Source organism: Cyprinus carpio, chromosome A9, assembly GCF_018340385.1.
Source record: "Cyprinus carpio isolate SPL01 chromosome A9, ASM1834038v1, whole genome shotgun sequence".
NCBI classification, from domain to species: domain Eukaryota; kingdom Metazoa; phylum Chordata; class Actinopteri; order Cypriniformes; family Cyprinidae; genus Cyprinus; species Cyprinus carpio.
In genome coordinates, this window is record NC_056580.1 from 17,983,065 (window position 1) to 17,991,729 (window position 8,665).

The following is an 8,665-nucleotide window of genomic DNA, read 5'->3' on the forward strand; positions in this document are numbered from 1 at the left end:
TAACACTGGTTGTTGAGTTTAACAAAATAAATCATTTTCAAAAAGAAATTTATTTACTGCTTATTTACTGTATTTTGATATATTGTATAACTGAAACTGTTCAGCTTAGGGAAATACATTTCACAAGATGAAAATATTTTTAGTTTTGTTTAAACCTTCAAATGTCTAAATATATTGTTTAAATATATTTGTTATTGTAAATAAAATACTCCCCTTCCTTTTCCTTCCTTCTCACCTGACGAACAAGGGAAATACTACACTGGTGCCGAAACCCGGGAGTGGAAAGAGAATGACGTCGCCACGATGCAAACACCTTCAGGACCATCGGGATCGCCATTTGCAGAGATCATCACATCGCTCGTGGGTCTACATCAAGAAAACCACCAAGACCTGCTGGACTTGCGGGCGGACCAGGACCATCGGTTCCAAGCCCTGATGCAAGCCCAGCAGGAGGACCACAAGCTGTTCCGGAGCTTGCTGGACCGGGAGGTTCGGACGAGGTCGGCTTCCCCCAGTTTCATCCCCCCCACTCACATGTCTCTCACCAAGATGGGGCCCGCGGATGACCAATGGGATTTGATTGAGTTTTTTGAGTGGGGGTTGGATGAGTGTGATTGGTAATTTACCAGCTGGCCAGTGCGGTTGATTCCGCTGCTGTTGGGGGAAGCCCAGAAGGCTGCCCAACAACTGCCCATCCAAAACCTCCTAGTGTACGCAGACTTAAAATGGGCAATCCTCCAGAGGGTCGGCCTCAGTCCAGAACAGCACCATCAATGCTTCCGATCATTGGAATTGACGGAAGCAGGCCGACCCTTTGTCTTGGCCCAGCAGCTCTGGGACTCGTGCCGCAAATGGCTGTTGGCCGGAGGAAGCGATGCCGAGGCCATCCTCGACAAGGTGGTACTGGAGCAGTTCGTCTCCTGTCTGCCGAGGAGGAAGGCCCAGTGGGTCCAGTGCCACCAGCCGGCGTCGATGGATCTGGCCATCCAACTGGCGGAGGACCAGTTGGTGGCATGCTCCGGTGTCGGCCAACCCCTCCCATCTATCTCTCTCTCTCTCTCTCTCTCTCTCTCTCTCTCTCTTCCCTTGTTCCTCTTTCTTCCTCTTCCCCTAATCCCGTTCCCAGGACCCGTTTTGCTGGCCCACCGAGGGCCGCCCCCCCGCTGGAGGATGGGAACCGAGGCCCCGCCCGGGGAGTGGGGGCACCCCACCAGGAGGGGCTCAACGAGGCTCCTACCATCTCCCCACGCCAATTCCTTGACCCACTTCCTGCCACTAGGGCGGCGGGGAAGCCTGGGCCAGCCTGTTGGCTTTGCGGGGATCTGGGCCATTTTGTGGATCGATGCCCAGCCATGGAGGTGGGGACATTGGTCCGGATCCCAGATGACCTGCAGGCCGCCCCCAATCAAGCCGGGTTATACCAGATACCTGTGAGTATTAAGGGGGGTACTTATCGGGTTTTGGTGGATTCAGGTTGTAACCAGACCTCCATCCATCAAAGCCTGATACAATCCGGGACATTGGCTACGGGCCGCATGGTTAAGGTGAGGTGTGTGCACAGGGATATAGTGGAATACCCCCTAAAAGCCATATCCATCAAATTTAGGGGTCAAAAGCATTGTGTGGAGGTGGCGGTTAGCCCGCGCCACTGGCATCCGCTAATTTTGGGAACCAATTAGCCGGCTTTTTAACAGTTCTTGGGATTTTTAACAGCGGATGTCTCTAGGAAAACGAGATGGCAGGAAAGGGGGGCGAGCACTCAGGTTGGAGAGACTGTGCCGGGACCCAGTGGGACAGTTTCAGAGGAACCGAGCGGCTTGGCGAGGCTAAACCTCTCCATTCGTGATGACTTTCCCCTGGAACAATCCCAAGACGAGACGCTCAAACATGCATTTGAACAGGTCCGTTCCATCGATGGGCAGATCCTCCAACCTGACCGCACGCTCTCCTATCCTTATTTTGCCGTTATTTAAAAACAGGTTGTATCGAGTAACCCAAGATGCTCAGACAAAGGAAGATACAACCCAATTCACCTCTCACCCTCGCAGCTCACTGACACCACACGTTTACAAAGTTTGCAGATGTGTTTTTGCCCCTGCCTGGTCGTACTAATCTGATTCAGCACCATATTGAGACAGAGCCAGGCGTGGTGGTGCACGGACGGCCATACAGATTGCCTGAACCCAAAAATGGTTCAGATGGAATTGGAGGTGTTTTTGGAGATGGGTGTTTTTGAGGAGTCCCACAGTAACTGATCGGGCCAGATAGTTTTGTTTGGTTAATAGGACGGATTGGTTGGTTTTTTTTTGGAACTTTCGCAGGGTGAATGCAGTGTCGAAGTTTGATGCTTATCCAATGCCGCGGATTGACGAGCTGCTCGATGGGTTAGGTACAGCTCGTTTTTATTCGACATTGGACTTAACGAAAGTATATTGGCAGATCCCCTTATCTCCCATGTCCAAAGAAAAAACGGCCTTCACCACGCCGTTTGGCTTACACCGATTTGTGACGCTTCCTTTCAGGTTGTTCGGGGCCCCGGCCACGTTTCAGCGCCTCATGGATAGAGTTCTGCGGCCCCATGCTGCCTATTGGCAGCGGCATCTGGAGCATTTGAGGGCCGTCCTCGGAGCGCTGAGACAGGCGGGGCTAACGGCCAACCCAGAAGAAGTGCGCAGTTGGGCGGGTGGAGGTAAGGTATCTAGGCTTCCACTTGGGTCATGGGCAGGTGCATCCCCAAATTGACAAGACAGCAGCAATTGCAACCTGTCCCAGGCCAAAGACCAAAAAGAAGGTGAGGCAGTTCCTGGGGCTGGCGGGATTCTCACCAGCCCGCTGACTGACTTCACTAAAAAGGAGGTGCCAGATATGGTCCAGTGGACAGAGCAGTGCCAACAGGCTTTTACCCAGGTTAAGGCTGCCCTGTGTGGCGGGCCGCTCCTGCATTCTCCTAACTTTTCTCTCCCTTTTCTGTTGCAGATTGATGCATCAAACAGGGGGCTGGGCGCTGTCCTGTCCAAGGAGGTGGAGGGGGAGGACCACCCGATGCTGTACATTAGTCGTAAGCTCTCAAAAAGAGAGACTAAGTACAGCACCATAGAGAAGGAGTGTTTGGCCATCAGGTGGGCGGTACTCACCCTTCGCTATTACCTCCTGGGGCGGGAGTTCACCCTCTGTTCAGACCACGCGCCCCTGCAGTGGCTCCACCACATGAGGGATGGCTCCCCAGCCTGAGTCGGGCAGTGGGGGTATTTGGCGGGGGAGGCGTGGTTCAGCGAGGTCTGCGACGGGAGAGAGAACAGGGAGACGAGCGGCGGTAAGTGGGTCAAGTGCCAAAATACTAACACCTGGGTCTCGTTGCAGTAATTGGCGTGGGGAGACGGTATATAAGCGAGGAAGAAGAGATAGCTGAGGACTCGTGGGGACTAGGAAGCCGGAAGCCAGAGAAATTCAGACGAATATTGTGAGAAAGTGAATAAGTGTGTGCATGTAGCACAATTGTTTTTGTTATTGTAAATAAAATACCCACGTGCCTCAGACAGCCGACCCCGGTCTCCTTCCTTCTCACAAGAACAAGGGAAATACTACAATATTTAAAAAAAAAAAGTTTTTCAAGGAGCAAGAGAATATATTTAAATGTTTTATTTATTTTACAATGTTTTTGACAATACAGAGAAATAAAAAAATAATATATATATTTTTTTTAAATTTGTATAAGCAAAATATTTTGTATATTTTGAAATATTTTAAATATGCACTGACATTGACAAGTTGGGGGTCATTAAGATTTTTTCTTTATTTAAAAAAAATTAATACTTGTTTTCAGCACTTTGATAATAAGAATAAAGATTACTTGAGCACCAAATCTTGTGAAGGATCTTGTGTAAAGACTGGAGTTTGGGCTGCTGAAAATTCAGCTTTGCCATAATATGAATAAACTCGAAAATAGTTATTTTAAATTGTAAAGATATTTCACAATACTGTTTTTATTGTATTTTTAATCAAATAAATGCAACATCGGTAAGCACAATGACATCTTTCAAAAGCATTACAAAATATTATCGATCAAACTTTTGAGAGGTAGTATAAATATATTATTTATTTCTTCATTTATTTATTTGCCATGTGGCAGAAGACATGGAATGCAGTGCCTGAGTACTATGGATACTTTGGTGTTTTTCTTTAAATTAAATTCCATTTAAAATTCAGAATGCAACTATGAACACTTTCTTGTCACACTTGCCTGACAAGGCCTACCCAGATGGGAGAGTTAGCGCATCCAAGAGGTCAGTGTTTAATTGCATTATTTTAAAGGTTCTGCCACTTACTACTACTAAAGAGACACAATGACCACCCTGTCATGTCTGCTACTCCAAACACACTCTTATTTAAAATTGCATTAGTGTTCATCAAAAATAAGCACCCTATCTATTCACTGATGTCCATTGTCTCTTGATTTGGTTCAGACTCACATGATGCTTCACGGTGGTTGAGTGAGCAGGAACAGTCTGTTCTCCCAGAAAATCTCCCAAAAAGCTTTTTAATTACGCCAAGCAGCGTTGGCATCCATACATTCTGAACTACCCATCCCAATGTCTTCATCCTTCAGAATGTCCCTATAATGACCAGTGTGCTATGTCTTTCTTCCTTTCTTTCTCATTTTAGCGCCACAGTGGCTTTTTGTTTTGTCCTTTCAAATAGCCTGTGCCAAGCTTTTGCTCATTAGAGGGTTTGGTGGAGTGTGGCAGGGTCCATTCAAGCCCTCCAGCTGCAGAGTCTTTCACCAATTCCCTGAAAGAATTTAAGGTTGCTCTGCTGGTCGGTCTGTTTATCTGGCAGACACTGAAGGTACAAACAGAGACCTCTTCCCATTCTCCCCATGCCTCCAGTCCCAGTCGCACCTGTTCGCCAGTGTCCACGCAAAAAGCCAACTCATTAGAGCTGGAGGCCATTGTAGGGCATCTTTTAGGAGGAGGTGAAGTGGAAAGGTCCAAACTGCTGTGGGCAGCAGGAACTCAAACCTCCATTCTGCGTTTGTACAGAGGAGCAGGCATGACCTAGAGACAGAACGGTTATTAACCGCTGCCACAACCTGTGCTAATTGCTGTGTTATTTACTGCACCGTTGCTCCTGCACTTTTGCACAATGATCTTTTATGTGGTGAAGTTGTGGCTTTGTGAGTGATTGACTGATGCGGCTGTGAACGGAGGCCTGATTTGTTTCCATTTTGACTGGTGCAGGGCTATTTCGAGCATGTAGGCCTCAATTGTGTATATCAATTGTCATTGTATGGGTGACCAAGGGTTTGTTGGAACTAACTGGATTAAGCCTCTCTGCCTTCGCTACGCTGAAGCAAAACAGGTCACGCTTCATGTGTGGCATCACGGCTATGCTGTGTGTCATTCTGGGTCGCTTTTTCCCGCTCCCTGACCCTTTGAACTCCCTTCAGGGACGGACCCCCGAGCAAACTGACCCTCTTTGGTCGGCACTGGCCAGGTGGCTCCTGACAAGCGCTGACAAAAACAGGAAGCATATCTCTGGACACGGCAAGCCCCAGTGGGGCTGTCTGATTGGCCGCTGACTCAGCTACTGCTGCCCAGGAAGTCCTGACCCACAAAGTGTCCAGGGACTTGGACAAGATGGCTGAATAAATAATGTGTGTGGAAGCAATGTTAGAAACAATGAATCAACAGGTCTGGTCAATGCTCAGAATGGTGGGAGATATTCTGTATCTGGTCTTAGTTTATGGTAGCTGGAAACAAACCTAACCAGACTGCCATAGATGCTGCCAGTTTTATCATGATGTTAGATTAAAAAACGTTATGAAATATCAAAAGTCACACCTATGCCGCAATTTTTTGTGATAATTTGTGATTTGTATACCACCAATAAAAAGTTTGGGGTCAGCATAATTTTAATAAATGTTTATTTATTTATGTATTTGAAAGAAAGAAATATTTTTATTCAGCAAGGATGAATAAAATTGATGCATTAAAGTGACAGCAAAGATATTTATTATGTTACAAAAGGTTTTGAATTTCAAATAGAAATGATGTTCTTTTGACCTTGGATTATTGGTAGGAAATGTTATCATAGATTAATAGTAAGAAATGTTTTTGGTTAGCAAAGTAGCATACAAGTAGCAGTCTTCTCTGTTTTGTCATTGTTCAATGTCTCATTGTTTGTGTTGTGTTTGAGCACATGACTCTGTCTTTGTTGGCCATGTGCTCCTCTGTTCCCATCAGCTTGTTACCAGTTACCACGCCCTCTCGTTTAGTCCTTGAGTCCTCATTAGTCTGAGTGTCATTATTTGCTGCCTTTTTACTGTGCTCTCTGTCCCTCATGTCTTGCCAGGTCGTTAACCTATATCCTTGTTTGTGTGGCATCTGCATAGTTACCTAAAACAGAGTTCAGTCTAGTGCTTTTCTTGTTACTGCTAATTATCTGTCCTTAATTGTTTTTTCCTCTAGCTATAGTTTTCCTTTATTTTACCATTATGCATTTAGCAGACATTTTTATCCAAAGCAACTTACAGTGCATTCATTCATTTTTTTTACCAGTATGTGTGTTACCTGGGAATTGAACCCACAACCGTTTTGCACTGCTAATGCAATGCTCTACAACTGAGCCACAGGAACTTTTAGTTCTACCTTCTGTCTTGTTTTTGCTGTGTCTCCTGTCCTGCCCTTTAGGCTAAGCTTCCCTGGCCTCTTACTGTAGCCGGACCGTTGCAGTGTCTGTGTGACCATGTGTGTGTGCAGGCTCATATGCTTGGTGTTCCTGTCTGGCCACCGTTGCTCTGCTCTGGTCTCCCTCTGCCCTGACGTTACTGCTCTCTGGCCAACTGTTATCTCGGGCTGGGCTCTGCAGCCATTACCTCAGTCTTTGTGCCTTACCCCAGTCTACCTGTATTCCCGCCACATACCTGCCTTTTGTTTGGACCATGTTCACTCCCCTTTTCACCTTCTCTTGTCAGCAAGTTTGTCCAAAAATCTGTTAACACTCACTCTGCATTTGAGTCCTCCCTCCAGATCCCTGAATCTATCTATCTATCTATCTATCTATCTATCTATCTATCTATCTATCTATCTATCTATCTATCTATCTATCTATCTATCTATCTATCTATCTATCTATCTATCTATCTATCTATCTATCTATCTATCTATCTATCTATCTATCTATCTGTCTGTCTGTCTGTCTGTCTGTCTATCTATCTATCTATCTATCTATCTAGTGTGTATGTATATACACGCACACACAGTATACAGCGGCATATTAAATCTGACTACTGCACAACATGTTTCTCACAAGTTAAAATGTACCATGTCTGTTCACCAGGTAAAGAAATGCTCTCGTTAAATGCTGCACTTGATGCAATTAATAATGCTCTTATTTTTATTTGATTGTTTTTGGCAATTTGAATGTGTTATAGAGCCTCTTATAAAGAGAGCCAGTGCCTCCTGTGGAGTTTGTTAGTGTGTTCTTTTTCTTTCTGCCTGTTTGTGTGTGTGTTGTGGTCAGGACTGTGGATTGAAGTGGAGTTTCTAGGTTTGGCAGATGAAATAGCTACAGAAGGGAAGGGCTGCGGTGTAAGGTGGTAAGGCTGAGGGTTGAGAGCAGATGACCCACACTTCTCTTAGGGAGAGAAAGCACAGTTCAGAAGGGCAAAGTTCATTGTCTTCCACCTCTCTCATCCCATTCCCACCCTCAAAACCTTTCTTACCCCCTTCTACTTCTCTTCTACTCCTTTCACAGAAAGTGACACCTGCTGAGCATCTTGGGCCCCATTGCACAAATTTATGTTGATGTCAGCAAAGAAAACAGTACCATATCTCCAAATATTTGTAGAACAGCGGTCTGTCCATTTTCTCTCTCTCTTTCACACCTCTCTTTTTCACTTTCTCATTCTCTACCCTCTCTTCCTCCTATATTTTGTTTTTTTATTCATTTATTTTCCCAAAGCCCCAGTCTGGGATGATGCGGCTTTCACACATGATGTGAAATGTTGTTTCTGCAGAGATTATTAACACACGTTTTAAAAGTCTTTTCTCTGGACTGGATCTAAGCTAGAGGACGGACTAAAATCGCATGCCTCTGTATTTTATATATGTATAGTATGTGTATAATAAAATAAAAAATATATGATTTGGATGTGAGCACATAAAGTATAAATGTAATATTAATATTAAACATTTAAATGTAACGTTTATTAGAAATATTAATATAATTAAATGTAAAGTTATTAAACTTTAAAAGGTTACACGTTTTCCTAATATTTCTCTGGAAATAACGTAATATGGACGACCTGGGAAACATTTTCTCTGACAATATTTTTCTGAACACGTGTCCCCACTTCTTGTTTAAAAATACAAATTGCGCTATTCGCAGGTGAATCCTTCTTTAGTCGGTTCTTTTCAAGGAATCTGTCAACCATATTAGCATAACGGTATAAATCGCGATTCAGCATGAGGTCGTGTGTCTCATGTATTTTCCTTCTGATGTTTAGAATTCGAATTAGCAATGTTGATCCACCAATGAATCACTCTTTTGAGTCAGTTCTATTCTTAAAGAATCAATCAAACGGGTTAGCTGTTAGCATAATACGTTAGTCTGAATCAGTTCGCAGTGCAGTCTGAAAAATTCAGACAACACATTTATGAGCTGA